At 38.6% G+C, this 17,792-nt stretch overlaps 1 long non-coding RNA gene across 1 annotated transcript in view; it reads left to right on the top strand.

Annotated features, from left to right (window-relative positions):
* Positions 1 to 156: 156 nt before the first annotated feature.
* The window catches only part of LOC128810314 (uncharacterized), a 71,540-nt gene continuing 53,904 nt past the window's right edge, over positions 157 to 17,792 (top strand). The window contains exons 1-2 of the long non-coding RNA XR_008438006.1: positions 157 to 357; positions 4,279 to 4,629. This is a non-coding gene — a long non-coding RNA (uncharacterized LOC128810314). The remainder of the gene's footprint in view (positions 358 to 4,278; positions 4,630 to 17,792) is intronic.

The following is a 17,792-nucleotide window of genomic DNA, read 5'->3' as shown; positions in this document are numbered from 1 at the left end:
GCGCACGTGCGCAGAACACCACCAATCAGCAGGCGCGGCCGAGCGCGCGCCTGACGCGACACCAATCAGCAGGCGCGGCAGAGCGCGCGCGGGAGCGCGGGCCGGACGGCGCGAAGCCTGAGGGGGCTCGCGCCCCCGGCCGGGGGAAGCCGGGACTGCGCCGGCTCGTCCCGGGCGCACGGGGCTCCTGGGAGCCGTGTCCGGGCGGGCATCGGCACAGGCCCAAGGTGGAGATGATGTATGGAATGAGGCTTGGCAACCGTGCTCCTTGTGGAGTGTGTCGGCTTGGTGTGGTGTGACCCCGGGCTGCTGTCGGGCAGCTGGTTCTCAAACCCCTTTAAGCGGCTTAGCTTAAAGGTATTCCAGAAGAGATACGTATCGCACACTGTTTAGAGACATTAGGATCATATGTTTCATTATGTTCATTATTAGAACATGTTTCCACAAGAAAGATAGAGAGGGACTTTTTAGAGGGGCATGTAGTGACAGGACAAGGGGGAATGGACTCAAACTGGCAGAGGGCAGGTTTAGATTAGATACTTGATGGACATTGCTTACACGGAGGATGTGAGACACTCGCACCTGTGGCAGCTCCATCCTTGCAAGTGTTCAAAGCCGGGTTGCACAGGGCTCTGAGACACCTGCTCTAGTCCCTGCCCATTGCAGGGGATTGAAATGAGATAATCTTTTAAGGTCCCTTCCAACCCAAACCATTAGGATTCTATGATTTTATTATTATACAAGATGGATGTTTAAGACCATCCACATAAGATGATCTTAACATTTCTTTGTCTCCTCTATTCTGCTATAGATATGTCACAGTGATGCATATGTCTACCTGTCTTAATAAATACATAATCTCATTTTTATCCCTTTCCTTCTTTTTAAACATTGTATAATTATTCTAAGCACTCAAGAGTAATCCAAACTTACAGACTGCTACTGATTGCTCAGTTGTAGGATTTTATGAGATTTCTATCCCACTTGTGATACTGACTGTAGTGCAAATATAGTTCAAATCTTCATGAACCATTTGAAATATTTGCAGCTTTAGTAAGAGAGGTAGGAGTGTTGACTTTGTTTGCTTTAATCTCACATCATCATCATATATTTTGATAATACTTAGAGTTTGTGAGCAAGATTGCACCTTGGTTGTATCCATGAGCTTGGTTGGAATGTCTGTGATGTTGATCAAAAATTTTGGCAGCAGTATAGGAAGAACAAGGGGTTTGGCTCCTAGTAGAAGGATGAAGAAAGACAATTTGTCTATAAGAATATTTGGTAATACACTTACTTGCAAAAGTTGTGCTTATTTGCTTTTAACAGAAAGAGAAACTGAGGTTACACTTGCCTGAAAGGTCAGTCTTGCTCTCCCCTCCACCTTTGAGCACACACTTGTGCCTCCAGCCTTGCCTTACCATGGCTGGGTGTGGGGCTGTGTGGTGGGACAGGTGAGGGAGCTCATCTGTTTTTCTCAGCAGTGCACAGTGCTGCTGTGATTCTGGCAGTCCCAAAGCAGAGCAGCTGAAGCTGCTGGGGAGTTGTTGCCCAGGGGGTGGAGTGGTTCTGGGGCTTGTGCTTTGACTTCTAGAAGAAATTCACATATCTGGGTCACATAGATCAGTTTTGGTGCTATTGCTCAGTGTGCTTTGTAGTTTGTCACTGTTGTTCTGGTGAGTAATGTGTTTAATCTGAGGAACTCCCAACCCTCTGCTGCCCAAGTTTTATTTGTTGTTCATGTGTTACAAAGGTTGATGATCAAGTAACCCAGTAGTCAAAGTATAATTTCTGTACTGATTATCCTTTTTATGTTCAGTAATAAATGCAGTTAATGTTTATTAATCAAAACCTGATCACTCAGTGTTATCGACTGTTTCAGAAGAGTGATGATAATGGTTTTGAGGCATAATAGCAAATGTTGAATGGTTTTAACTTCTGGTCTTACCACAAATTGATGATTCTTCTACTGATATGGAGTGGGCTTTTCACCGTTCCTTTTAAAATGAATTAATTCCTGTCACAAGATCACTCCTGAAGTTACAGTCAAACCCACAATAAGAGCCGCTGTGTTTGCAAGTCAGCAAAGGGAAAAGTTGGCACCTTTTCACTCCCTGTGCAGAGCAGTGTCATCTCTATTCAAGCTTGTTTCAGGGCTGCTGCAGTTCTGGTGTTGGGATGTGCCTGCACTGTTATCCCTGAGAGCTGGGGAGGGAGCTTAGAGCTCATCTGGTGACAGCTAAGTGGGAAATGTCATTCAGTGACACATCTCTGGTCATTCTGCTTGTGTCTGTGCACTTGTGCCACCTCTGGTACTCTAAACTCTTTTTCTTTTACTAGCATAAAACTATTTCTGGAGGTTAATAATGCCTGACACAATGCTAATAAAGTATCAATATTTCAGTCTTTTAAAGCCCTCAGCTTTTCAGTATCTGGCATCTTTACAAATATAAAAAATAACAGAAATTACCCAACAAGTCATGTAAACAGCTAAAAACCAGAAGTAGTTACTGATGCCAGAAAATCTTTGAAGTTGTTGTGACCTGTTAGCAAATGCATGGCCAAAACAGTAACCTTTAAATAACCAAGCTCAAGCTCCAAAAGGCTGCTGTTAAAACCACACTGAAGAGGTGAAGCCATCCTTGTGACAACACTGTCAAGTCTTGAAGACCTCTGTTCATGATGTTGACAGTACATTTGTGTCAGAGGACTTTACAGCTGTGAGAGGCACAGGGTAGGACAGATACTGCCTTGGAGGCTTAGCAGCCTCCAAGTTTCCCTGGTTTTTGCTGTGGGCTGGAAATCCGCATGCACTTGATTCTGTATCTCTCAGCTGATGCTTGGGAACATGTGAAGCCACCAGAATCAGTTGTGGGTTCAAGTCTGAGTGGTTTATGAGGTTCACCTGTAAGTGACTGTACTCTGAGGAGACTTGTCATGCTTTAGAAGAACCAGTCACAGAGGTGCTTGGAGGGGAATAGTGCCAGGATAATTGTAGCTCTAATGCTGGCCACAAGAGAGCAAGCTGAAACTGTGCTAGCTGCTCAGACAGTCAAGGAAAGAGTGGCAAGACAGGTGGATGAGGTCTCTTAAAAGGAAAGAGCAGCACAGTCAGAGGATATTGCATTTATGTAGGTTTTTGTCTGTTTTGGAGCATCCTCAGTTCTGATAGTGGGTTATTTTGTATTCAGATACTGTATCGTCATAATCCAAATAAGTAGATTCTGATTTGTAACATCAGTCTGTGTTAATTTCACAGTTGAACCTATATTTTAATAATTTGCTAATTTATACCAGTCTAAGAAAACTAAAATAGTTGAAATTAGTTGGGTTTGCTTTATGGTAATCCTTTTGCTAATTCTTCTGAGACATCAGGATTTGAAGGGAGTTAGGTTAACTTACACAGCCAGAGATCTGGAATCTAGGCAAAGTTGTAGTTTGTTTCCTTAGGTTAAGTACCTGGATTGTCAATGACACAAGGAACCTTGCAAAACCTATAATCATTCTACTTTAAAAGTCCTGTCACTACGAGTAAAACAAGAAGTCTAAGCACTTTTACAGTCTTGAAGTCAGTTTTTTCAGCACTTTACTTCTGATACACTGTCAAAGCAATCTCAGAACTCATTTGCACAAAAATTCTGTGTAGTTCACAAGTATTAAATTATTAATTTTCTAATTAAAAGCAGAATTTCATCACTTTCACATGGAAGATTTTAAGGCTGTTGTCAAAATAGCTGAGAACTATCATCAGCCTCTCGTTAGTTTTTACAATCTGATTGCATACCTCAAAGCTTCTAAAAGTGCTGAACCAAACAGCTTCTTTGTAAAATATTCCCAGCAGTCTTTCATCTGATGATTTAAATCAGAGAGGATTTAAAAATAGACTTTTCCAAGTTCACTCTGTTCTTCAGTGTAAAACTGAAGTAGCTGTAATGAGAGCCTTTCTCAAGGTCTTATGTTGCTGTACTTGAGAAGACAGTTTGACCTTTAATTTTCATAATTTTTCCTTCCTTAGTGCAGAACAATTTGTTGTGCACTTTGTTAGACTTTAAAAGAGAGTTAAGTTCATGTTAGTGCTAGTTTCACTTAGAAATGCAGAACTATGAGATTTGGGTTTGTCTTTTGCAGGGCAGTCCCTCACATGCTCTGAATAACCAATGCACAGGTTTACTGCATTAACTACTTTGAATATGTTCCAGATACACATTTTGAGCAGTGGAATGTTCAGGGATCTTAAAAAATCAAATGCTGTGTCTTACAAAACAAACATTTTGTTTGCAGTATGAAGATGGAAGCCTGGTGCCTGGATGCTGGAAGTTCTTCTGTTGGTGCCACCAAAGAGCAGGCGTATGAGAGGCTTAGAACTGCTCAGGAACTTTGGATAGACAGATGCCTCATTTGGATTGTCTTGGATTGGGCATCTTGATATAAAATCAGATTAGTGCTAATATTTCTGCCTAACGAGAAAAGGAAAAGAGAACTGCAGCAAAAACACTCTGAGTGAAGAGTCAAGAAGTCACTCAAGTGAAGACTTACTGCCCAATAAGTGAAGCTGAGTTAGGAAGTCTGGAGAAGACTGGAGTGATAATTATGGGCTTGCTTCTCTTTCGTGTTGGGAGTGCCTCCATGACAGTAAGTACTGTGTTTAATACTATGTACAACTGATATTTTCTGGAAGATAAAACTCAGAGATTAGATTGTTTTGGAGGAGTAGGCAGGCCTGAGCAGGATGGGCTGAAGGTATGGAAGAGGCAACCTGCTTTTGCTCCCATGATATGGGTCTCCTGGAATCAGGGACTTGGTAATTTCGGCTGAGATAGGTTACAGCCTCATAAAGCACGTTCCATAGGCACACAAAAGATACCTGAGTGAGAGCTTGGGCAGAACAGAACATGTCTGAGCAGGCTGGAGAAAGGAGGAAATGCATAATACCTTTGTAAGGCTCTCTGAGGCAAGAGTCAAGGTAAGGATGTTGGCTCTAAGATGCCCAGTTGGATTAGGATCTTGTCTAGGTTGTTTTATGAAATATGTAACTCTCATATGTATTTTGTGCCTTTGTTCTCACTGTCACATACATTTGGACTTAGCTCCTGCTACTGGGCAAATAGAGCCACTAGAGAGATTGTTTTTCCAGGTTTGGAGATAGGAGTTATTTGAAAGGAAACACTAAGGTTTTCAAATTCTTATGTGCCATGTTATCAAACAGCTTGTTGGGCTTCATTTATATTTAAACTTCATTCTTTCTGTCTTAGGCTGCACACATGGCAAAACAACCTGGCACCCAAAGAAACTGAACCCTTAGGAGAACTTTCAGTCTTGAGGGTTATACTTGTTCACTATCCTTTTATGGTGAATGGGATACTTAGTGCTTTCAGGTCCAAAGAACTCAAAATGCCCAACTGAGATCGATGAATACAGGGGGGAAATCTAAGCCAAAGCTGAGTGAGTTGTCAGGGTGAGGAATAGAACTTGAAGGTCCTGGCTTTTATTCACAATCCACTTTTGAGCATTAGTATTTCCATGTTTAATTTATTATTTCCATATTTAAAATTGGCCTTTTTTTGCTTCATAAAGAAGTCACAGTCAGAAAACTACTCATTGCAGAAATATTAATTGAACTGAATGGCAAATGTGTATCTATTTTAGTTTTATCACAGTTTTTATGTTGACTGTTTCAAACCTTCACGCTTGCTTGGGAACCTAGATCCTTCATCTCAGTAACTGGAAAGAAAATATTCTGATCAAGTTCTCATGGACCAGCAGACTAAACATTCCACAGCTACGTGACCTCTGACAGAAAAGCTCACAGAAAAGAGTTTGTGAAGCATTTATTTTGGGTTATCACAGAACAAAACATTTCTATTTGTCATGTTGACATAAAATTTAAAAAGGCAAAATTCCCTGGTTGCAAGTTGCTGTGCCTTAAGCTTTACAATGATTGTCATCTTATTTAAAGTCTAAACATCACTGAGATGTAACTGTTTTCCCCAGATACTCTCCTGTGAAACACCATCACTGATCCTATACTCTTTCCCACTTTTACATGGTCTTTGGAATAAGTACAGCTGTTGCAATTAAGAAAGAGAGGCCTATGGCAGCACAAAAGGGCAGGCTGTAACTACTGTGAGGTGTAAGAATCTCATGTTTTAGGTAGTGTAGTAGTCCTCAAAAGATTTCCTTCTCTTTCAAGAAGGAGCCACTAGAACAGAGAAACCAGCAAGGAAAATGCTGATAGGCTTTGAATGTTTGCCTTCTCTGTATCTGGTATAGTTACTTAAAATGCAGTAATGCTGCCTGCATTGCTTGTATTTTCAGTGCTGATTTTTAAAATGTTAATTTATCATTTAGAGCAAGAATAACTACAAGGGAGGGAGAGGTATCATTGCATAATTCCTGGAATATATTTTAATTTTTAATTGTTGAATGTTTAGCAAAACTTTGCCCCTGGCTCTGAATTTAACAGTAATTTAGGTAATAGAATTAAGGTCTTTCTGCCACTGACATACATTATCACTCGTGAGAGAGGTAGCCTAGATAAATCATACAATTTTGTAACATTGAGCATTTGAGTAACATCCTTGTTATTAATATTCTTACCTTTCTTTTAAGAAGGTTACTGGTATTTAGCACTTCAGAAATCAGTACAGTAGCTATCATCAGTACAGTAGCTGTCTGGAAAACAAAACAACCCTAAACTAGCACTAGATACTTGTAAATTAATATCTCAGCCTACACACAATGTAAGCTCAGTTAATACTGTTAAAGCAAACTTTTAAAACCTTTTTATGAGGTTATAAATATGACATTATCAATGTAACTTGACAGACTTACTGAGAAGTAGTAACCTTGGTTAGCAGTGAAAGTCAGAAATAAAAATACTGAATTTAGAATAAACAAGCTTTGTCAAATTTTGCTTATAGGTTGCTTATAGGTCTCAATAGGTTGAAGTGACAGTCCTGTCAGCATCAATTTACATGGCATAAAGGAGGAAAATTTAGTGTGCCCATTAGTAAAGTGGTAAAATTGGAAGCAACATGGATGAGCTGTGACTACATTTGATTCTCTCCAGACCAGAACAAACAGAGAGGCATGACAATAAATTGTTATGAAGGAACATACATTTCTGGAATTATTCCAGTCCAAAAGGATGAAAGTTTTCCCTAAAGAAGGGAAAATGGGCAACTTTTTTTTTACTTTCTTTGTATCTTCTTAGCCTTCTCTGCTGTTTCCACCTTCAATGAAATCTTGAAAAATGATTATCCAGGAGATAATGAATTGGTCACAGTCCTCTTATGGACAGTGTTCAGAGCTCAAAAGACAATTCAAAATTTAAAGCAACTCTTAGACACAAAGTATGGTTAAGATTTGACTGCAGGGGTTCTTGAGTTCTCTGTCCCAGTAGGAAAAAACCCCTACATCTGAGCCCCTGAACAATGGTGTCATAGGCTGTGCTTGGCTTAATGGTAAGCAGAGTTAAAGTGATAAATCTGTTACAACTGTTCTAGAATTTATACAGTAATCAGCACAATTAAAGCAGAGTAGGTTTGGCCAACACCTGCTGAAGAAGCCTAATAGTCCTTGCAACGATCAGATTTACCCTATTACTTACACAGCTACTGCAGAGATTACATTAAGGTATCTGATTAAAAATGGTATTAACTAGAAGGACGTCATGATCTCTTTAAAATCAGAGGAAGACAATAATTGCTCTTTTTTTTTTTTTATTTTACTTTTTATCTGAAGTATTTAATTGACTTTTAATCCTCTGTTAAGTATGTCCACTGAATACAGCCCAACATATATTGTTTGCTACTGAAAGGGATGCAACAGCTCCCCAGCTGCACGTAGAGGCATTGGAAGTATTTTTGGCTAAGAGACGAAGCCTTTAGCATGCAGTTACTGTTCATGTAACTTACACTTATTTGTTTACTCTGTTTTCCACGAAGTGTTTCCAGGAGACTTTGCCAAGCTTATTTTCAATCATGCACTAGACTAGACTCCAGCAGACTGTACGCTTCCTCCATCAGTGCTCTGCCTTTATCTTTTTAATAAAACAGCTAACACCTTGGAGAATAAAATATATTATTTGAATGACTGAAAAATTGGAACATTTTCTTCACAGATGACACTGGGAAATGAAATGCATTTCTTGTTCTGAGTAAGAACAATAAAAAGGATTTATTTTTTGTTTACTCTCGTATTTAGTATTTTAAACTGTAACAAAGTCATTATCATCTTATTATAGAAGAACCTGGATGTGTGATCTGCATCTTGCTTGCTTAAATGAATAGTACTCTGCAAAGCTAAATTCTGCTGCTTTTCTCTTGTAGATAATTGGAATCAAATGACTTGATTACAAAACAAGATGAGCAAGGTTTATGTGGTAAAGAACTATTTGGGTTATTGCATTCTTCTTGCAGGGAATTTAAGCAGCACAGTCTTGAACATCTTGCTGCTGGAGGATTTTCATTAGAATTAGTAAAATTTCAGGTCTCATCTGTATAAATTTAACTGTGTGGAAGTTTGTGAATACAGAAATACAAGTTTATATATATGCACATAAGCCTACTGTATTAGATAATAATCCTAGATATTCTATTTATCGTTAGTAGCATTTCTTTATATTGTAGAATTCTATGTTTCATATGTATTTATGTTGTCAAATGGGGACAAATATGGACGTTAGATGATACTAAGCACTTAAAAACTCCTGCAAACAAACAATAAACACAAAGAATTTTAAATAGCTTTATACCTTAAGAGATGCTGTTCTTGCTCCACATCTGATCTGTCTTGCCTGCTGATACACAATTTTGTCTTGGGCTTGATGACCTCTGAGGATGCCAGATGCTGTTTTGAAAAAGATTTTTAAATCATCATGGATAAATCAAATAATATTTTTTCAAGTTTACAGAAGTCATTAAAACCTAAACTCAGGTGAGTTAACACTTGGACAAAATTAAAATTTGTACAAACAGAACAGCAAAAGAGGAAATGTCAAATGTAATGAATCAGAGCTAAATATGCATCTGATACCACTGCAGTTTGCTATTTTCTTTCAGGCACTACTCCACTCCAAAACCATGCAGGATATCTTAGTATTTATCTTGGCAAGCATATTCCGTACAAAATATATACCCCAATATATTATCTTGACAGTATAGTCAGTGTTCAAGCTGCTTTTGGATTTTCAAACTGAAGGTATTTTTCTTTGACCAGGCTGCATCATGCATATAGCTGATGAAGAAAGCTGAACATTTGACTCTATTTACTGAACAATTCCATTTCTAGCCATGGCAGAGTTTGAATGTGTCTCATATTCTGATGCTGAGGACAAAGCTGAGGAGACTGAGGGTAAAGGTTTTGTGTTCCAACACGTAGATAGGGAAGTGGAGGAAGAGGAGGTTTGTAGTATTCAGCCTCTTCCCAGCAGAGCTTCTAATGACAGGTTGCACCATCTATTCTGCCTGCATATCTAACCCTATGCAGAACAAAAATGAGGAAATACTTGCTAGATGATTGGCAAGATGTTTGCTAGTGGTGTTGACAGTAGTTATCTTTCTGATCTGACACTTCACTGATACTGTGTTTGACATGTGGGAGAATTATTTACAACTTTATGAGAACTGGAAAAATGGTTAAAAGAGACATCCAAATAGTAGAGATTGTAGCCTCTTTTAAATTTAATTTTATAACACAAAAAGCATTGAGTGGTGGGGTTTTAATATATTTAGAACTGAAAATATTTATGTTCCTCATGGTTGGTGAAATGTGATGCCACAGAAATTCCTAGTTTTGAAATGCTGATTTTTTAATACACTAATTTTCTGAGCACTAATGGTATTTTTTTTTTTGTCATAGACTACAGATAAATAAGGAGAATGAAATCTCATGCTTCAATAATTGTTGGATGGGAATTAATTTAAGCCCTTAAGTCTCCTGTAGTTCTGTGTGCAAAAGGAACAGTGAGTTGCACAGCTACTGAAATCTGCTCTGTCGTACTGTCTGTTGCAGGACAGGCCAGAATGTGAATCTGATAGATCTTATACTGCAGGGTCAAATGTTCCTGTTAAGAAGTGAACAGCAACAATAAAAAGGCACAGTATCTTGCACTGTACTCACTACTGCTGGCTGTTCAGTATTCTAGCAATTGCACAAATACTCAGTCGTCTTGTATCAGAAGATGGGCAGTTGGCAATGCTAAGCTTTGGTTATAATCTTCACTTTTGAGGCTTTCACTGCACTAATTAGCATGACTAATTAAAAATAACTGGATTCCCTGAGGTTTGTTGCATTTGCTTTTTAGCATTAGGACATTGTTTTTCTACAGAACCATTTACTAGAGTTTTTACTGAGATACAACTGCAGGGAATTCTGCTTAATTAACACAATTAATTTTTCATGGTTTTTCTAACTAGTTCATCTTCAAAAGTGAGATTTTGCAATATATCTGTAGCTAGTAAATAGGTCTTTTTGCAAGGGTTTATTTATTATATATCTGTCAATTTCTGATTTTCGGAACAGAGCTCATGCATAGCAAAATTATTTGGCAGCATTTTATTGTTTAATTCTTTATGGTTTGTTTCTCATCAGTGTACTGTGTGTTTGGATCAAGTAGCTCTCACTGCCTGTGGAGCATCTTCTGTATGACCCAATAGGTGAAATACTTCTGGTAAACTCAGTTAGCTCAGGTTAATTCATGTTCCATGTGTTACTGTGATTTGATATTAGACTATACTTTCAGTTCTTCATATTTGAAAGTCATTAAGATACTTCCTGCTTGACTTCAATGCCGTTGCTTCATATGTTTATTTGCTTATTGTTTAATTGTAAAATAAAACTTTACTTCTGAGGATATTTAAAAGTCATCACCCACTTTGCACTAGTATGAAGTAATCACCATTTCCTGGCCTTAATTGTTGCATAACACTGCAATGCTCAGTGGTGGAACAGCTGCAACATCCTGCCTGAAAATTCTGCATTATGTCTGAGGAGGGAGTATGGTGTAATCAGGCCAATATTCTGTCCTTGAGCACCCTGCAGTGTCTACAGAATTATAGAAAACATGCCAACTTCAGACAGGAAGGATTATTCATTGGAGGAAATTTCCTGGGTACCTTGGCCAGATGTAGAGTGGTCATTATGAAAGGCTCTTGCTAGGCAGTAGCTTTACCTAGCAAGCTGTTTTCCTGCAAACAGAGATTTGATAAAAGATCAGAGTGCCACACCCTGTGCCTAGGTGTGGGAAGAACATTTATCATTGTTTGGTTTGGTACCCAAATGACGTTGTCGATTTTTAATTTGCTGAGGTGATGAGCAGCCTGACCTCTGTCTCAGAGGGCACAAAGGCATACCTCAAAATGAATAAAAATCTTTATCATGGAGTATCTTGCTGTCCTTTTCTATTTCCCTTAGGATTTAATGGCTTCTTCCACAGCTGTTGCTCTCATCTGGACTCCCTGCAGTTCTCAGGGTGCAAAATATACAGCCATATACTCCAAATACTGATAGTTATGTTTTGTTGATTATTTTGGCAGGAATGCTTGTACAGCTGCTTCTTTTCTTTCATAAAACATCCCTGGGGACTGAAAGCTTTGTTCTGATGACAGTGAGAATATTTTCAGCTTGTACAGAAGTCAGGTGGTTCTCCTAAAAGCACTACACTAGAGCCTTTTAGCCTACAGAATTTAAATACACCAACTGTGAGACTGTTCATAACATGGCCATCCGCTAATACTTTAGAGGATGAACAAAGGGGAGGGGTTAAGTTTATTGCGTAGCATCTTCTTCCTTGGCTCTTATTGTCCTCACAATGCCACAGCCCATACTGTATGAACAGTGTAAAAAAAAAAAATAGCTAGTTATGCCTCCTTAGCAGAATAAAACATTCTAAGGTGCCACTATCGGATGAACCAGGAACAGATATAGGTGATATTTGGCAACTGGAAGCATTAATTAATTTCTCAGATGAGATAAAAGAAGATGCAGATGATGACAGAGAAGCAGTGGAACAGGTTGTTCAGGGAGATTTTGCAGTCTTCAGCCTTGGAACTGGATAAAGCTTTGAGTAATCTGATCCCATAGCTGACTTTGCTTGGAGCAGGAGAATAGGGAAGAGACCTTCTGAGCTCTTTTCCAATATAAATTGTCTTCATGTTGAAATTTTTCTGAGATCAAGAAAAGTTTGAAAGTGTCTAGCATCTCACAAGGTCCATAAAACCTGCCACAGTGTGGCCTGATGTTTACCAGCAAGATCTTCCTTTAATCCATGACCTCTCTTTCCAGTGAGCCTGCTCACATCTCTGCTTCTGTGAGATGACCTGAGTGGAATGCTAGTTAAACCCCATTTCCCGTGTTTACTGATCTGCCACAGACTCCAATACAAAGATTATATTTATCAGTTGGCCCCAAGGCTGCAACAAAAATTCTGTTTAACTTCTGTGAAGTTATAGTGGAGATAGAGAACAAGGACAGTGTGTACCATATTCTTTTTATTTGCAGTATACCTTATTTTCTTCTGCATGCTTAACTACTGAAATTTAATTCCTTACTTCTTCCATGCTGGCAATACTACTGAGATCAATTAGTCTGTTTTTCTTCCTTTCATGCTTTTATCACACTGTTTGCTTCGACCTGGCCAGTGAAGCCACTTCCATTGTTCTACTCTGGCCATTCTTTAATTTCCATGTTTTTCTAATACCTAAAATAAATGGCTTGCATCTTGCATTTCAGATGTTACTGTTACTCACTCCATATTCCCTATTGTCCACTCTGATCCTGCAGCTATGAGCTTTGCTGTATGGCTGCACAGTCACTGCTCTAACAGCTATACTTCATCCCACAATTCCTGTGCAGATTGCCCACCAAAAAGCTGTTGCATATCAGCTGAAAGCACACAGCAAACGCCTGCAAGGCATGCAGTGGGGAGAGGGCTCTGAAGAACCTTCAGGGAAAGTGATGTCTGACTAAACTTAGCACCTCTTTCCTCATTACACAAGGATCTTCTTTCCTGGGGGAACTACAGTAAGGTCAGACACACTGCATATTAGCTGGTCAGTAGTTTTTTTGGTTACTATATCTATAAACTAACCAAGCAGATCAGGAAAAACACAGTGGTAGCCCCAATACTTTGTCCATGTGCTCTGTGTCCTGAGGAGCACCCAGTACTATGGACAGTGTGCAAACATATTTTAGGTGTTAACAGTGTGACAAATCATGACATGTCAATCCTGCAAACTGCCCAAACTGCCTGCAAACTTTTTTTTTTCTTGCTTGGATTTTAAGAAGGGCTCAGCATCCTGCCACAAAGGAACTTGACTGGTACCACTGGGGGAGGAGCTCATTTTTAGTATAGTAGATCTGTAAACTGAATTACATGTTTTCTATAAAAACAATTCCCAACAAATAGCCAAAAACATTAGTCAGTTGATAAAGTATCATCTGCTTATAATGGTCATTAATTTAATATCACCCTGCTCACCATAACATCACTGTTCCCCGTCTCCTGCTCCCTGGCCTCTCTGCAGAGTTAAACTTCATGAAGTATGCATGTGGTGGAACTAATTAGGAAACCAATTGAATTCTGTCTCCATTTTCAAGTTTTCAGAATACTTGACTGACACTCATTAATTCAACGTCTTAGTGATATAGAATAAGCCTCATTCTATAGATGAGAAAATTGGAGGACATAAGACTAGACATGCCTGCATATGACAGTGCTCTGAATTTACTGTGCAGGACACTATTCATCCATGAATTTTAGAAGACTTTAGAAAATCTCTCCCTTTTTATAGCACAGGAAATTAAGACAAAAAATGCACTTGTTTGGAAAGACACAAAAAACCCCTGTGATAGAACAAAAAGTAGGCTGACCAGTGGATTCTCACTCTGCAGACACTGAGCTGCTGATAAAACTTAAAGGAAAATATGACAAGCTATTGATATGCTTTTCCTGGAGTTGGGAGCTTGTGCAGCATGAGTTCAGCTTTGGTACCAGTAGGTTTGGCAGCATAAATCTTACCATGAGATTTCTGAGCATGTACCCTATTTCTCTAGCCAGGCCCTGTAGCTGCTGCTCAACTCCATGGTGCCAGGAGGAGATTGGAGAGAGAGACAGCATTATAGACACCCCCTGCATCTGTGACAAGACCCCCCAAGAAGGAGGAATCCAAGATTACTGGGATTACTGGTTAGCATACTGCTATATAATTTCATTTTTGTATCAGTTGAGAGAAAGCAAGCAGTGAATTATCAGCGCTTCCATCCAGCTTTCAGTTAAGCCAGTTAAGCCACAAAAATATTCTTGTTTTTCTTTCATATTTACATGTAAAGATTTAGATGCAATGTCATTTTCTGCAGCTTCTCGAGTCATGTTATATATGGTGTTCTTGAAAAGAAGCAATTGTATTCTATAGTTTGGACATGCAGCCTGTATTTTTTTAACTGGCTGTTATTTTGTTTGTTAAATAAGAACAACTTGCTGTCTTTTTTTGCAGAACCTATATGTATGCTTAGTTGTGTTCCCATTCGAACATCTTGCAGAGATGGCAAATTATTTTTCACTGGGTTGCCTTGAACTAGAAATGTATATATAAGTAAATTTTGTCTCAGAATTTAATACTATTTTGGCCTTTCATCAGGTTTTCTAGTTCTCCTTAGAATTAAAAGTATGGCTTATTCACTGATTATGTAGAGTAGAAACAGAAGTGGACTAGTCAATTGATTAGCATGGCATATCTGGTATTTCATGTGCTAATTCATACTGAATAACTGACCTTTCTATTCCTATATTAGATCATGATAATATACTTACATCAGTGGTAGTACCTGACCAAACTCAGCAAATCTTAATTTTCAACAAACTAAAAATATAGTTCAAAATATTTACAAAATAATTTGTTTGAATAGTTTAGAAATAAACTTTATTTCAGGATGGCTAATGAGTTTACTCAAGTGAGCTTTCTTCTGTTACGCAACACTACCAAATTAGGTCAAGTTGTGATTTCATAGATAGTTGAATCTATAAAACCTGGCACACAAAACTTTAAGTAGACTCTTTGAAAAGACAGGCATATTAAGTTGGATAGAAATTGCAGCTGATTTATGGCACCCTTATAACACTAATGGCCTAACAGATAAGACTGTTTGGCTACCTGAAAAACTTCAGTCTTGAGCAGAGGAATTGTTAGGGGAAGTCAGTTTGTGGTGATTTTTATGAATATATTTTATAATACAAAATTTTAACAAATACCTGTCATCAGCAGTTTACTTTGATGCTAAGGTAGGAAAAAAACCCTTAAAAATGGTCCCAATTTCAGAGAGCTGATGGCCAATACTAAATATATTTGTCATATATATGATGATTGACAGTCCTCTGTATATAATTTACACTTGGAATCTAATCTGACAATCAGTTGGGCACATGATTAACCGATAAATAGTTGTACACATATGATTTACTTGAATCAAACATTAACTAAACACGGAGTATAATAATAGGTGAGAATAGGTAAAGAAGGGAGTAGATGACAATAACAAATGGCAATTTCTTGCTTGCTTTCTCTAAGCATAGACTGTTTTTGATGCAAAGGAATGAACAAATCAGCTCAATGCCCTCCTACTGTGAATTTGGCCTTTCATCTTCAAAGTACTTTCCAAACGTTTATTAATTATCTTTACAACAGTCCGTAAGGCTAATAGATAAATGCCAGCCTTCTTATGAGAAACTGAAACATGAAGGTGGAGCCATTGGTTGGCGGCCGCATGGTGAGTCAGCACGGAATCTAAGATCAAAATCCAGAAGGGCCCGGCACCCGCACTCTTGATCAGTCTCTGCATTCAGTCTCTTTCGTGGTCTTGTCTTCCTGTGTGCCAAAGACTTGATTTTTTTGTTTTGCTGGCTTTCTTCCCACTTGCCTTCTGCTTCCTGCAGGCCTCACTGGAGATCAGATCATGTGCAAATTGGCAGGTACAGTTTTCATTTTTCTTTCTTCCCTCATCCTTCCTACTTAAGTAAATGCCCAGCCTTCTTGTCCCCTTATGCCCTATCCTTGGACTGTGCATTTTAGAGAAAGTAATAAACCTTAAGTTGACTGAATCTTACATTCATTAATTTGACATATCAGAGCATATTGATGTAATTTTTCTAATTAAATGGCTGTACCTAAAAAATCACAAGAATGGATCTCATGTCTTGAATCAATTAATGAAATACTTCTTTTGATGGCTTCCTATAAATCTCCAAGTCTATGTTCCTGTACAAAATGTTAAGGATCTCACCTATTTTATTCCAGTGATTCACATAGCCTATAGCCATGTGTTTAACTATCTAAGGAGTAATGGCTGTGAAGACAGACATGTTCCCTTGGACAATTTGGGATGATTCTTACCTTCTTAGTCAGTGCTTTATCCAGTTACAACTACAATTCACTACCAGAGCAAAAGCTCATATATTGTAGAGGCCTCATTTTCTCCTTTCAAACTACCTCCTAAAAACCAGTCAGGTTCCCTACTAAGACTCCCTCCAAAGGTTCTCTTGGATCTAAGGGATCATCCTGGAGAAAGCTGGCCAAATTCAGACCATATAAATGGCTACTGAGTGGTAGTGTTTCAGTTGGTTGTGTGTAGGGGTTTCCAGTGGAAAATGCAGGACACAAAGACTGAAGTAGATTTGGGAAAACTGAAGGTGGCTCTCAGTCTCCCTGGACCTATGTTCTTCCCAGTAGCTGCTGTAAAACCTAGTGCAGAAGTGCTGCTGAGTCTCAGTGTAGAAAGACTAGCAAAGTACTCTGAGAAAAGACAAAAAGTTGCCGTACTAATAATAAACACATGCTGTTCTAAAGATACAAAAGCCTCAATAAGGTTATTATAGAGTAGGAATTTGATCTGTTTTTCTAAATTTAGACATCTATTACCATCTGAGATGACAGAGGCTATCCTGTCTGCCACTCAATTAATACACCTGTAGAGCTCAGGTCTCTTACAGGACCTATGTTGTAGTTGCAGTTTGGGTGTTTTACTTTCACAGGGTCTCTTGAGCTAGATGCCTATATTTGGCAACTTATTTTGACCCTACATAACATGTAGTCACTGTGAAGTTTTTCATCTAAATTAATCACTGTCGTGAAACTTGTTATGGACAAAGCATAAACAAAACACTTGTTTTGCAAGGGGAGGTATGAAATCGATTGCTGGCAATAAGAATGTGGTCAAAACAGAAAGACTACAGAAGAAAGGAATTCACAAATGAAAAACCTGTGCTCCTCAGGATGGATGTGAATATTGTGTAAATAGACATTAGTTAGAGGTTTAATTGTGACAACGTTGTCTCTCATAATTATAGGTTACAGCAACTCTTATGTTTGTTCGCAAGGTTAAACACATCACAACAATGCTTCTGACCATGTCTGACATCCAGAATTGCACCTTCACTTAAGAAACATCCTCTGCCTGTTTATCCTTTATAATTTCCCAACCACTCTGGAGCCCTATACTTAATTGACTTTGGCATGGATTCTCATCCTGAAAACACTTGGAAGCACGTGCATAATTAATGTTTGAGTATTTCTACTGAATACAGTAATAGGCAGTTATGTGTTTTAAAGGACTGAAGACATAATTAGTGTGCAGCCCATAGATTTAAAAGACTATTTGAAATTTACCTTAAAAAGCAACTTAAGTCAACCCCTTCTGCAGTTAAGCAAGAGCCCTCCCTCAGCCCCAGCTGAAGTCAGAAAAAAAAAATCAATATACTGTATTGAGACAATTTGGAATCCTTTGATCTTGCCACTGTTTTA

Source organism: Vidua macroura, chromosome 7 (assembly GCF_024509145.1).
Source record: "Vidua macroura isolate BioBank_ID:100142 chromosome 7, ASM2450914v1, whole genome shotgun sequence".
In the NCBI taxonomy this organism is placed as follows: Eukaryota; Metazoa; Chordata; class Aves; order Passeriformes; family Viduidae; genus Vidua; species Vidua macroura.
Note: the sequence above shows the minus strand (reverse complement) of the source record. Positions and strands in the feature narration are given on the sequence as shown.